Below are 15194 nucleotides of genomic sequence, written 5' to 3' on the forward strand. Positions count from 1 at the left end.
TAACTTGCTTGGTGATACTAAGGCATTCCCAAGGCAGGAATTGTAAGGCCAAGATATGGGAGAGAAAGAAAGGCCAGGGAGATAAGTCTAGATTATAGGACCGTATTTTCTCCAGAGGGCAAATGCCAATTATAGAGAAGATCACTGAAGGACAGAATTCCAGCAGAGCATTGGAGAGATTCATGCACAAGGACAAAAACTGGAGTCCAGAGGCCACTAAGGATGGGAGGCTCCCAGGTTTGGTTTAGGATCCAAAAGGGCTACATTTTAGGACTAAGAGGAAAAGGAAAATAGACTTTCTGGCATTAAAAAGAGAACTGAAAACAAAAGAATGTAGAAGGAACACAATAAAGATAAAAACATCAAATAACAAATTAATGTATTGGAGATGAACTTACAATGCCAAATCCTACAAATACAATGCTGAACAAAAGAAGCCAAGTCCCAAATAGGATATAATTGATGAATTCATCTCTACATATTTTTAAAACAGATCTAACTAATCCACGCATTTCGAAATCAGGATAATAATACCTTTGGCAAGAGAGGAGGAGTCTTAGTGAGAGAGGTCACAAGTGGAGTTACTGAAAATAATGGAAATACTCTATTTCCTGACCCAACAATACCTTTGCAGCTCTATTTATCTTGTGATGTCATTAAGTTGTACATTTATGATTTGTGACATTTTTCTGTATATGTTATCAATAAAATTGAATAGAAAAAAGCTTTCATAGAGCAACTGGCAATGATATAATTCTACCTAAAAATGACACTGATGTTCTTCTAAAGACCAAGTGATGAGTCGGCTTGTATTCCTATAACCTTATAATCATAAAGTCCTTGTCTCTATGGTGTGTTATCTAGTCTACATGATAAAAAATCTTATTTGTTAAACACAAATCGGATCTGGCCATCCCCTACTCAAAACTCCCAATGACATCTTGTCACTCTTAGAACAAAATTCACAGTGTGCAAAGCTGTAATTGATCTGGTCCCTGCTTGTTACTCAAACTTCATTCCTTATTTCTCATTTTGCTCTGGCAAAATTCTAGATTCCTCACCAAACCTTAAATATCCTTAGTAGGGCTCTAGGAAGCCTGTACTTTTCTGTTTTGCCTGAGATGTTCTTCCCCAAGTTTCCTTCCCTTGCTCCTTTGTCTTTTCATGAGGTTACTCAGCAAGGCCATCTTTGAAAGCTTTATTTTAAATATCACCCTAACCTCCTAGATACCTCCCTTTCCTTTGCCAGCTTTATTTATTCATTTTCTTACCACTTATAACTGATATTACGTTACACGTTTGTTTGCTTACATGTTTGCTAGCACAAGGAATTATTACCTATGTGCACATCACCTCCGTGTTAACAGGAAAACCATGCCTGGCATGGACTAGGCATTTCACACGTTGCTGTGAACGTCTAAATGAATGAACAGATAAGTTAGTGTATGCATGCATTGTATTCTGCAAGGACTTGGCAGGAAGATTTGAAGACGTTAGTACAACTCACCAGTGTCAAGATGCTCATACACCCTAGGATCACCAGTCTCAGGTTCAGCAAAGTGTAGGCAGTCTGTCTTTCACAAGGGGGAAGAAGATGTTAAATTCATTTCTAATTGAATTGCTATGAACTACAAAACACAGCAGCCTTTATTTACAATGCTATTGACTATCTGCTTACATTTGTAAGAGTAGCTCACTCCGCCTCTCCTCACTCCCAAATATCCTTCTTGAGGCAGGATTCTGCACATGTTGCTCTTTAACTTTATATTTTCTGGGTACCAAAAAAATCTTTAAACCTGAACCTAGGTGTCCATAACTGTCAGAGTTCTCCAGAGAAATGGAACCAAGAAAAAAAAGTATATATATGACTTCCTATACTTTTATATAAAAAGTATATATATAGACTAGCTATAATCTACCTACAAAATATATAGATAGAAGATATCAATAATATATAAAGATAGAGAAATTATAGAATGATAGGTAGAAGATAATAGATAGATGATAGATGATAGATAGATAGATGATAGATAGATAGATAATTTAGATGATAGATCGTGAACAATTGGCTCACACAATTATGGTGACCTAGAAGTTCCATAATCTGCAACTGGGAGCCCCAGGAAAACCGTTGGTATATTCCAGTTGGAGTTCAACAGTCTGAGAAACAGGGGACCCAAAATGTAAATCATAGTCTGAGAGCAATAAAAGATAAGATGAGATGCCCCACTCCAGTAATGAGGTAGAAAAAATAAGGAGTGAATTCCTTCTTTCTTCACCTCTATTCAGGCCATCAAAGTATTTGGAATGATGCCCGCCTACGGTGGGGAGGGCTATTTACTGAGCTTATTGATTCCAATGCTAATCTTCTCCAGAAATATCCTCACAAGCACACCCAGAAATAACGCTTAATCTGGGCATTCCATGACCAATCAAGTGGACACATAAAATTAAGCATAACAGTGTCCTTATATGCTAGTATCTGGTTGGTCTCTTTCAACTTAACAATCTCTAAAAATAATAAATTTTTTTGAGGATGACTAAACCTAAATTGAGACACATTATAATCAAATATATCTAATTGAAACACACTATATATACATAAAATTAATAGAAGGGGGATATAAAGTCATTCCTGATTTCTGATGGAGGTCTCTAGTGCCACATTATTAAAAAACAAATTTTGTCCCATCCGAATGCTCTCTCTAATGCACAGTGTTGCTACGGATTATCACAGTCCATGTTAAAATGGACTTGCTTCATGGATAGTCCGTTTTGGTAATTACGAACATGGGATTTGGAGTTACTTAAAACCAGCTTGTCCCTGAAATTGCTAGTTGTTTATTTCACTTCTCTAAGCTCTAGCTCTCTGTTTTAAAAAATGTAGTTGGTAATTGTATATATTTCTGGATTGCCAATGAGGCTTAAAAGCAATAATAATGTGAATATGGTAAACACTTAACAAATGGGAGGTAGTATAAAAAATAGATACATATTTATAGAATAAAATGATGTAATGCATAATTTTATGTGCTTTCCCAACATAAGACTTTACTATTTGATCTTTTGCTCCTAAGGGACACTTTATTCTCTAATATATTCTGCAATTTTCTGTCTTTTACCAGATTGCTCTAGGTCATCACCAGCCACCCTATGGGAATATGGTATTTTATTCAATCAAGAATAAGCAAGAGTTCTAATTCCCCTTCTGAAGAACAAATCCCTTCTTGCTTGGCAAAAACTTTTCCTGTGTTTCAGAGGCATTGCCCCCTGGGGTACTCCTTGGGTGGCACCACTAAACTCTCCCCAGGAAACCAACCATAAGTCAGGGAGCTCCTATGTCATCCCTTCATGCTCCTTGTCTGGGCTGTACGAGCTCTTATACACACTAAACCTACTGTCCTCTGCTTAGTATTTAGCCTTGTCTTGCCACGGGCTGTTGCCACTGCATCAGATTTCCCCAAAGTCTAGTTATGTCTCATATATTTTAAGACTTAGAAATGGAATGTTAGCTCTTCGGTGCCAACGGCACCACCTGAGGCTGTTGTGTGATTCAAGCATTTTCATCTCCTCCTGCTCTTTTGCTTTGAAATCAGTAAGGTTATGTGTAATCAAAGAACAAATATGATCACTCAAAGGAATTAGTAGCTGGTAAATTTAGAACTAACCCCTCCTATGCGACTTCACACAGAGATTGTTTTTCATCTTTCTCTGCATGTCACAGAGCTCATCTAAATGAGAAGTACAAATGTTTTCAAAGGCAACTCCAACCACAGCTCAAAACTGTGAAATAATGATAAAAAAGAATCCTTTGGTTTATTATCTGTTCCACCCACCTGACTTTTCATTGCACTCAAGATACATTAATGATGTGATTGAGTGTTTAATTATTTTTCATTAATTGGACAGGGTTACATCATTTAGAAAAAGATCGTTGAATATTCATAATAGTTCAATGTTAGGCCTGTTGAATTAAGAAGGACAAGTTAATCAGCATTAATAGAGTATCGACCATATGCAAAGTGTTGTGATGGGCGTTAGGGGAATATAAGGGTGATATCTTAGTCAGCTTGGGCTACTACGACAAAATTCCATGGACTAAGTAGCTTATCAACAATAGAAATGTGTATCATTCTGGAGGCTGGAAGTCAGAGATCAGAGTGCCAGCACAGTCAGGTTCTGGTGAGAGCCTTCTTCCACACTGCAGATGGCGAACTGTTCATTGTACTCTCATGTGGTGAAAAGAGAGCTAGCTGTACACGAGGGCTCCACCCTCATGACCTAATTCTCTCCACAGGCCCCACCTGCAAATACCAACTCACTGGGGATTAGGGTTTCAATATATGATTTTTTAAGGGAAACAAATATTCAGTCTGTCATAGATGATTAAAAATAGTTGTTGAGATCAAGGACTTCACTACTGGGTTATAGATAAGTAAGGCATAACTCTGGAACCGTAACCCTTGAGTTGCTTGAGGAAAATCCTACTGTAAAGCCTGAGCTTATAGTAGTCTGTGTGTCTGGGAAATATGCCACCCTGAGTAGAAAATAATCCCGTTTTGCAAACAGTCTTAACATAAGGTAGAAAAAAAGGTAGGAGGAAAAAAAATTGGAAATTAATTCAAGAAATTACCTGTGCAAACTGAAAGTTTAGTTAAATCTCTGTGTTTTCGTCACTTGCAGTTTCGGAGAACAGAGATTCATTCAACCCAGCTTTACTTCTAGAGCTGTTGGCACACTTGTGTTCCTATTACCCTGCTACATCCCCCCTGAGGCTTAATTCTTGCCTCTCTGAGACCCATTATTGACTCCATTCATACATTCTTAGCTCTGTGCCCTGCTCTCCTGAGTACTGCTTTTACAGGAAGTGTGAATCTTATCTAGACCATAGTTTTTATTCTTTTGCCTCAGTCTCTTTTTCTGCATTATTAATATTTTCTTCTTTCCTTTCCCCTTTGCTGCCTTAGTGAATACTGTAAAGTTCAATACCACATGAAGCTTTAGCTGACACCTTTCTGGAGCTATTACTCATGACATGACAGTTGGCTTTTAGCAGTGGATCTTATGCAAATACTAATATACATAGGAAGAAACCAATAAGCTTCAAGTTATACGAAATGAAGTAGAATCGAACAGTATTTGAAAGAAAGTTCCATGGTATCACAAGAATGTGCCTGGTACATTTGCAAATGATTGATTTTAATAACTAGAAGTGCCATAAATTGAGAAAAGAAAGACATGTCTGTATCTGGATTGGTCTAGAACTGACTCATGGATTGTAAAGAACCTGAGTTGGTTTCTGAAGATAGATAGGATTTAGAAAGTGAAAATGACTGGGAAGGTTGTTCTAGAGGAGGGCAATCTGTGATTAATGATGGGTACATAAATGGATTATAGACGGAGCTCCACTAAAAATAGTAGGGTGTATACAGCTGAGGTCTAATTCTACCAGAATCTGGATCTGGATCTAACTCCTCCCTACTAGGTTTGCCATATGAACTCCTTGGAAGTATATAGAAAATATGTATGTGTGTGTGTGTGTGTGTGTGTGTCTATCTGAACACCCCTAAGTTTTTCCATGAGGTAGTGAAATACTGTTTCATTGTGTGCCTCTATGCTGACTGTAGGGATTGGATTCAATTGTAAAGTAATAAAAGTGTAGAGAAAGGAATATTACTATATTAAAGGATAAGCTTTCAAATATATTCCAAAGAACACTGTTAGGGGCTTAGGGGAAATCTTATTTCACTTGCTAACTTTTCTAATGCAGGTCAGGTGTATAACCTGTCTCCTGAGAGGATAACAATATGCTGAATAAGACTGAGTGAGAACAGCCGACACTGGGAAGAAAATGACAACCCTTCTCTTGCCTTGTTGTGGTTGGCAATGATGTGAAAGCTAAATAGTAAGTGTTTATTGATGTCATTGGCATTCCCGGTATAAATATGAAATGATATGCTTGCCTACATTGTCATTTCTAGTTATTTTTATAGATATATATACTGCAACTAGGGCTGCTGGTGCTATTATTTTTCCTGGGGACTTTTCAGTACTTTGCATTGATCTATCTGATTTATAACTTTTACGTGCACAGATTTCCCTTCTTCCTAATACCTAGCACTCCAGCTCCACTTCTAGGGTAACTTTTTTCCCCACTTGCTTTCTCTCTCCACTCCATTCTATAGGCTCATTTATTCATTGGCTCGTTCCTTATTTGTTCATCGAGGAAAGTGAGAGAAGTCCTTATTGAGAGAGAAAAGAGAGTAGATCCAGGAGAAAGAAGGTGGGCAAGAAAGAGAAGTATCCCTCTAAATCCTTTCTGGGCTCTAGAAATTTTAAAAGCCTCATGCTTTCTGCAGAGACTTCCAGGAAATAAATTTGATGAAAAGAGAAACTACCAATCATATCCCAAGAAAAATGTCATTATTATCCCCTTACATAAACACAACAAAAAATCTTTAGAGGTCAAGCCTCAAAGATGGCAAGAGAAGCAGATTCAATACCATCAGGGATGATGAGTCCTTTTCAAGAGGGCCTTCCTCGCTCATGAAGGGACATAATCTTCCTGTCTCTATTGCTACTAGCACAGTGGTATAGGGAATACGGATTTCCGCATCTGGACTCTTTCTTTTCACATGAATAATTGAGAGCCCACATTATTCTTTCATCTTGTTTTCAATGATCCTCGAGATAATGAGTGGATGTTATATTTTTCTGCAATAATCAGGTTAAGCCATGGTTGCAATTCTGCCTTTAAGTGGCACAAATTTTAAAAAGGGCAGTTCTCATAGGTGAATGGCATTCACCTATGAATCCACAGACTGCAAATTAGAAACACTAGCTAATGGCCGTATGCTTCGTGTGTGAATCATAGAGGAGACATTGGAGTGCAACCAAATGACCCTACTTCTCCCTCTATTCATAAACCCACAAAAGAGACCCAAAGAGAATAAGTGCTATGACTAATTTCACAGGTTCTTCCTGACTGCTGAGGTGAGATTCGAACCCATAACACTAGCTTCTTATGATGAATTCATCACTTATCATGAGAAATATCTCTTAAATTGTGGGGTTTTTAAAATATCAATGCATTTGGATTTTGCATTTGGTATTTCATAATTTGTTCACTTTCTACAAGAAAACCTGAAAATGATCTTAAAAAAAAAACAAAGAAAAGAAGTAAATAATAATCACACGGGAACTAAATCTGTAGTCACACTAAAATCTGTATTCACATTACCACGGGAAAGTCTTAGGAGAATCTCAGGTATTGTACACCATATGCATTTGACTGTTGAGCAGAACCTACCAAATGCCTTGGATTTGGGTTATGTTAATCATGCAATGTGAAATTTACGCAGATAATCTGAAATAATGAATTCTAGAAAAAATACATGCATTAATGAATATGGAAAGGTTGAACCACCACATCATAAGCTAACTTTCCAGAGAATTTTGAGGAGCATGTTGAGGACATACCTCATCTCCATCAGAACTGGACATTATTCAGGTCTACAGAGGTTAGCTGGCCTGTGTGAGTCCCTCTGCACCTGTGGCATAGAGGAAGCCTGTGTCATAAAACAAACACTAACCTAGAAGTCATAACAGTCTAGGTTCAAGCCTTATGCCATTTCTTAAGTGTATAACCCTGGAGAGCTACTCGTCGCTTTTTAACTTCAGTTTCCATCCCTGACAAAGAGAATGATAATACTTACATCCTAGAATAATGTGAAGTTTAAGTGAAATTGATGTGTGTGGACACATTTTTTTTTAATTTTTAGGTGCTGTTATTTTAAGATCAATATATTAATCACAGTTTAAAACATTTAAAGTTGGTATATTTCAAAATTTTTAGAATTGGTGATTCCTAAAATAACTCTTAAATAAGGAATACTGTAATTGCAGATAATTTCAATCATTTTAAGAAGTTCTAGTATGTCGCCCAAACCCCAGTGAATTGATTTTAATTACTAGTCAAAAAATGAGCAAAAACACATGACAAAATAATTAAATGGATAATCCTGCCTTCAGTTAAACACATGCCAGTGGCCTTAGAGCACACTGGTACAGGAAATGAAGTCATCTTAGCTAGGCTTTTCTTGAGATCTAAATGGAATTCCATACTTTTGAAATGTAATCTCATCACCACAGTGATGTGAACCAGTAATTCTGATAAGGCTTTGAGACTGAGATGTCAAGTTCAAAGACAGCAGTTCGTTGTGAAAACAGCAGGAGTCTCAGGACCAGACATCCACGGTTTCTGTCTGTGAGTTATTTAACATTGGGCACGTCATTGACCTTTTCCTCTGGAAGGGAATGCCATTTCCCACTCCAGGCTTCCTGGAGGAGGCATCTTCTTTTTGCATACTCGCCTTTCTCCACTTCTTCATTAACTCCACCCTAGTAAAAGTGAAGTAAGTTTTCATAACTAATTGGTTACTTTGGGAGGAATAACTACATGCTTGGTTTAATGTCACTCTTCCCTCTTTTACTATTAAGCTGTCCTCAAAGAGCACACATTTCCCTCCATTTCTCTATGTTGCCCATAATTGGGAGGGTAAACCTGCCTAGTTCTGAGGTTCAGGATTAGCAGGAGCATTTGGTTCATGAATTGAGAGCCACTCTTTTCAACTAGGTGTCTACTATTATTTTGACTTCCATTTTGAGGCCTTGACTTTTTTTTTTTTTTCTCAGCTTCTTTAGATTGCACCAGGGTTATGGGAGGGACAGTAGTAATTTTGTGGTGGCATTGTTAAAACCCCAACATTAACTGTATCAGCCAGAAATATTGAAAACTGAAACCAAAAGAATGGAATTTGGGAGAGCAAAGTATACACATGGAAAGCCTTGGTGGCTTAAGGATATGTAATTCGGGCCTTGGTGCTTGGACTGTGATTTGTAGGGGTCAGTTTTAGGTCCAATGAATTCTTACATTCTGTGATTGACTAAATGGAAATATTTTACCCCAGCTTCATGGTATTTTGGCTGCAGTAGATGATTGTTGCTTGTAGTCTTTTTGTCCAAAACTACGTGGCTTTATTTTCCTGGAGGCAGAAATGTAGACAAAGGTCCTTCTGCCTCAGGAAAGATACTCAAGAAGGGATGTCAATGCAGCGCCTCAGTGGGATGGGGCCACTCAGTTCTCAGCAGAGGTGCCGAGTCTGGCAAAGGCTCAAAGCTCCAGGACTTAGAAAGGACAGAGTTCCAGATTCAGGAAGCTGCAGCCTCCTCCTCTTTTTTTTTTTTTTTTCTGGCTGAGGCAAATATTCCATTGCAAGGAAGAGTACAGGCCTCTTAGGTATCAGTGGGAAACCCAGTATTTGCTGCCCCTAAATTGCCAGGTAGTGAAGTTCTGCGTGTGCCTCTAAGCACTACTGAGGTTTCAGCTTTAAATTGTTATTGCCAGATATCTCTGGACCAGATGAACCACGTTCCGTTCTGCACATAGGACCAAGAAAATAAGTGTAGGGAGACAAATCATGAAAGTTGTCCACAAACTCATAATCATTTCCTACTTCACAGTTTCAGGATGATGCTGAATTATTGGTTAACACCAGGCTGGGGGAGAAAACTTTGCTGGGAGGCAGGTTTCTTGGCAAGAGGCACTGGAACTGTCCACTATGGCCCAGGACGGAGAATGAATATTTACAAGAGAGGACGCACCTGGCATCTGAGCTGCCACCTTTGCAAACTCCCAAACTTTGTAAGCAGGCTAAGTGTCACTCTCAGAGACAGGAGCCTGGGTGCATAAATGGATTATCCCCTCAGAAATGTGATTGCGGAGCACCGAAATTAACTTCCTGCTCAAAGAGCTCTCCCAATTGAGTTTAAATTCACACGTCATGGATTTAGAACACCTGGAACAGACTGAGTGGTGGCCTGGCAAGGCTACAACCAAGAAAATTTTCTCATTCACTCAAAAGGAGCTTCTTCTGGTTTTTGGCATTATTAAATACTGGGTTCTAGGCCTTTTTTTTTTTTTTCTGGACAACTCTTTTTGGAATTAAGGATTGTCTTGTTACCTTATTTTGAGGAGTATGATGACTTCTGTGTCTTATTAATTTTTGAAATTGCAATTAAATGAATACAACTTCTCAGACCATCAAAAGAATTTGATTTATTCCAGACAGAAACAGTGCAAGCTGTAAAGTAAGTTCTGATAGAACCCAGATTTACTCAAGCATGAAGAATCATTCTAGCTCAGACTGAACTAAAGACGTTGGAAAGGATGCACTTCTATTTCTTCAAATTTTGATTAAAGGGTAAGAATAACTTGACTTCCAGAGTAAGAAAGTGAGTTATATAGTTATATATATATATAGACTTCAATTTCTTTCTACAAAGTTCACAGGAGTGTGTATCCAAATGTTAGCATCTTTACATTGGCATACTGGAATATCTTTTTTTTTTCTATAAAGACTTATTTATTTATTAATGAGAGAGAGGCAGAGACACAGGCAGAGGGAGGAGCAGGCTCCTTGCAGGGAACCCAACGTGGGACTCGATCCCGGGTCTCCAGGATCATGCCCTGGGCTGAAGGCAGGCGCTAAACTGCTGACCACCAGGGCTGCCTGGATCTTGGAATATCTTAATAGCATTTAATCTTGCTGCAATCCCTAATAAATTATGTTATGTGACTGGGCATAATATTATTGGGTAAGAAACAGAACAGAGAGTGACTTGGGCTTTGGGGACTGAGTGGCTTTGGATTGGGTTTAATTAATACATGATTTTGATCCATTCTGGAACTTTGCAGGCAAACTTTATATTATTCACACTTGATCCCAAGAAAATGCTCAAAAGAGAAGTGGTTAATATGTGCAAGTGACATCTTAAAAAATAGGAGACTGTCCAAACACACTGCTGATCACTTCTCCTGAGACACAAGGTCAAACCCTCATTTTGTTAAACCTCATGTGTCTATGGAAATAAAAAGTAGGGCAACTCTTTACCCACTCCTGATTTCTAGGAGGAGAGAATTTCCTTGAACATTTTTCACCTCTTGCACCATCTCCTCCCCTTTATTACCACACAGAGAAGGAATAACAGCCATGCTACCTGTGTTCAAATCCTGCCAATTCGTAGGCACTCGCAGTACTCATAGTACCTCATAGCAACTATGTGACATCAGACAAATTTACTAACATCTCTGTGCCTCCCATGTCTACAATGCAGACCTTAATGATTTCTAACTTTTGAAATAACTGTGTGGATTGAACTAAATATTATACGTAAAGAGGTTACAACAATGTCCACATAAAGTGCTATGTTTTAGTATTAACTATTCTTTGTCAAATTTGTCTTCAATTTTCTTATGTAATACTTGTTCAAATCTTGAAAATTGCTCTGCTTGCTTAAAATGATTGAAATAAAAGAGATATTAATTTTTTCTCACTGTTTATATGTTATCAATTTTCCTTAAGCTATGACTTAGGATGCCTCCTTGTTCATCATATCTGAATATGAGAATGAACAACCTACAAATTATTCTAGAGCGTTTTTGAGCAGGAAATTTCTGGGAATATTGAGACTTTAATGTAACTATTCTTTTATTACCAAATCAAAATTATCTGAGATGAGTATTTGGAAGAAAATTCTAGATTTGGGGGTATAGGAGCAGGTATGAAATAGATAATCAGGGGATTGAAAGAGACAATGGATTAGGGAATTCCAGTAGGACTTCCAGATAACATTAAAGACCTACTTGAGATTAGTCGTCATGAACAGAAAGTGATAAAGAGGCTCAGGGGAGGTACAGACTGGGTGAAGAATTGCATTTATCCAGGATAGGTGTTTTTATAGGCGGTTATGATGCCCTCACACCACCACTGGCAAGACGAAGAGTGGCTTACAGAGCCTGAGACTCTAGTAAGATGCTCTGGTATTCCTGCTAAGTTCTCCTAATAAGATTCCCACAGCTCTCTTCCAGGCCCTTCAAATTAACGCTAGCATAAAGATACTACTAAAGTATCAAAGTACCATTGTACCATGACCACGCCAGGATAATTTCAGGAATGTTATCATAAAATCTATCAACATAGTTCATCAGTTCACTTAGGGATACAATTAATATAACCATGTAATAAATATGGTTAAAGATGTTAATCTTTAAGAACTTCTTTTTTCTAGATTTTAGTTATTTATTTATAAGAGAGAGAGAGAGAGAGAGGCAGAGACACAGGCAGAGGGAGAAGCAAGCTCTATGCAGGGAGCCCTGATTTGGGACTCCATCCTGAACCCCAGGATCATGCCCAGAGCTCAAGGTAGGTGCTCAACCGCCAAGCCACCCAGGCGTCCCAATCTTTAAGAACTTCTAATAAAATTATAGTCAAATTGGAATAGAATAAAATTACTCAAATATAATAAAGTTTCTTCAAAATTATTACCATAGATGAAGACCACAAATCATGTCATTTGAGTTTACGAATCATGCAGGGATACACACCATCACCATAATTTTTCAGTATTGCCTCAAAGTTTCTAGCAAATGCAATCATTAAGTGAAATAAAATAATATTTATAAGATATAAGTAACACTTATAAAACATAAGTAATAAGACTCATGGGTGATTTGATTTCTAAAATAGAAACAAAGTACCCTTGTTAAAAAAAAACTGATACAAAAAATAAGACAAAAAGTTTGTGCACATTCGATAAACAAAAATCAGCAATTCAATAATGTTTTTAATTTAGCAGTGAACATTTGGGGAAAGGAAAAAGAGAAAAATCTTCCATTCATATTATCTACAAAAATTATAAAATGCATGTGAATGCATTGAATAGTAAAGACACAGGCTCTACATGTATAATATCTTCTTGAAAAAAAAAACACAAGGAACCAAATAAAACCATATCATGGTCTTGGCTAGGAAGACTTAAAACCATTAATATGACAGTTATTCCAAAATTAATGAGTAAACTATTTATACCATTCTCATAGAATCCCAATAGAGCTGAACTTCTGGGGAAGGAAAGGAGGATTTTGACAGGAACTGACAAATAAAAAAAGACCTTACAGTTTAGGTGAAAAACTAAATGCTTAAGAATCACGGAGAAAAATTTGGGAAAGAATAGTGGACACTTTCTTGTCAGATATCACAACACATTATAAAGACTCTAGAAAACATCATTGGCATTGAAATGGAAGGTAAAGCGGGGCAAACAAACTAGAGATTGCAGAAATAGATCCCAGTGCACGTGAGAACGTGGCACATGGAAATCGTTCCTACACTGCTACAATCAGCACTACCATCTTTAGGATCATCATGATCATCATTATATGATCCCAGTTACTATTATCATCATCACAAAATACATAGTCTTCATCTCCATCTCCCAATACATAGTCCTCAGCATTGATTAAGTTCACAACAATATTGTTTGAATGGAACTGATAAAATAGTGGGACATCAATAAATAACTGCACTATATTTTTAAAAATCTGGACCAGTTGTGATATCTTTAGAGATAAGTGAGGGAACACATGTGAATGCTCTTTGCAGATGAGAAAGTACTTATGTAAGTGTTATTTTATCTTAACATTACTTAATATCCTGCAAGGTCAGAGTAATATAAAACTGTGATTTACAGTACATATGACACACACACACACACACACACACACATATTGGTAACGTGCTAAATCACTGTTCTGTCTGTAGGAAAAGACAAGATACTCGTGCATTTCTATGTGTTCAGCCAAACTCTGATTGGTGAGAGATCAGGGAGGGGGCATTATTAACATTCTCAAGAAGACCAAATCCCTTCTGGGAAACATCTATGTTTACCTCGCTCCTGTGAGAGAAGTCCTGAGCTAGGGTTTACATTTATATATTTAACTTCAACGAATGTGTACAAGGTCACACAAAGTGAACCTATAACCCGGATGATTTGCCTTGGTTTCATTAACACTATCTTATTCCCTATGCATTTTCTCAGAAGGAGCAAAAGAAAGTAGAATCTGTTTTACTTCTGATGAGACTTTTTGTAAACCCTTGGGATATTGTTTCACAGGTGGTATCAAGGTTTTCTTTGGGTTTTAATGGCCCAATGTGTAAAAAAACACATTATAGTCTAATTTACATAGGATGCTATTTCACTCTCTCAGAAGTCGGGGAACTAGATACAGTATTTTATGTTTTAATAGATAGGATTCATCATAGTAGCCTGGAGTGGGAAGTGAGGAAGAACTTTACTAGCTAGTCTCTAAGTGTTTTTAAAGTTTATACATTCTATGTGCCTTTAACATAACACACTTTTGGGTGTAACAAGAGCTTTACTTTCTTGTTTTGCTTCTTCTCAACTGTGTGCAAAGCCCTAATGGATAAATCATTCTGAAACCTACATGTTAACCTATACTGGCAATACCATAGCCATTAAGAATGATGTTTTAGTCATCTTTCACTGTGGGAGTACTCCATGTTTGCAGTTGGGAATAAAGATCCTATTAAGGGAAAAAATAAATCCATCTTCTTATTACAAACTATCACCCAGATGTTAGCTATGTATTTTAAAAACCCACATTATTTTTTTAAGATTTTATTTATTTATTTGAGAAATATCATGAGGAGGGAGTGGAGTAAGGGAAGAGGGAGAAGCAGGCTCTTGGCTGAGCAGGGAGCCTGATGTGGAACTCCATCCCAGGACGCCGGGATCATGACCTCAGTTGATGCTTAATCAACTGAGCCACCCAGGCACCCCCCGCCCAAAAAAAAAAAAAAGAAAAACCCACATTACTCTTTTATTCTATAATTCTGCTTCAGATTGGATCTAATATCAAATATTGGCAAGAATTGAAATATGTGTGCTTCCTATGTGTCAGATACATAACTGCTTCTGTTGGTGATGTTTCATTGAAAGTGTCCTAACTTCCTATTATCACCTAGTTTACCTGTGATAAAACACAGAGTCATGACTTTTCATAAAGGTTCACAGAAATTAACTACAGTTAAGTCTGTGTAGTTGTCTCTTTCATAAAAATACGTTTGCAGTCTGCTGAGACATCCAAAAAAAGATAGTACTCTTTTTGACACGCTCTTCTTGAACTTTACAAATAACCATGGAGGCAAAGGAAGAGCCTGAACTCCCCTCCTCCCAAGGACACACCAAGTTTACAGCTATATATGGAATAATTCCCACTGAAAACTAGCTGAGCAGCTCTTTAACTAGTGATAAAAGGACCAGATTGAGATGAG

The sequence above is a fragment of the Canis lupus genome, chromosome 13, assembly GCF_003254725.2.
Source record: "Canis lupus dingo isolate Sandy chromosome 13, ASM325472v2, whole genome shotgun sequence".
NCBI classification, from domain to species: Eukaryota; Metazoa; Chordata; class Mammalia; order Carnivora; family Canidae; genus Canis; species Canis lupus.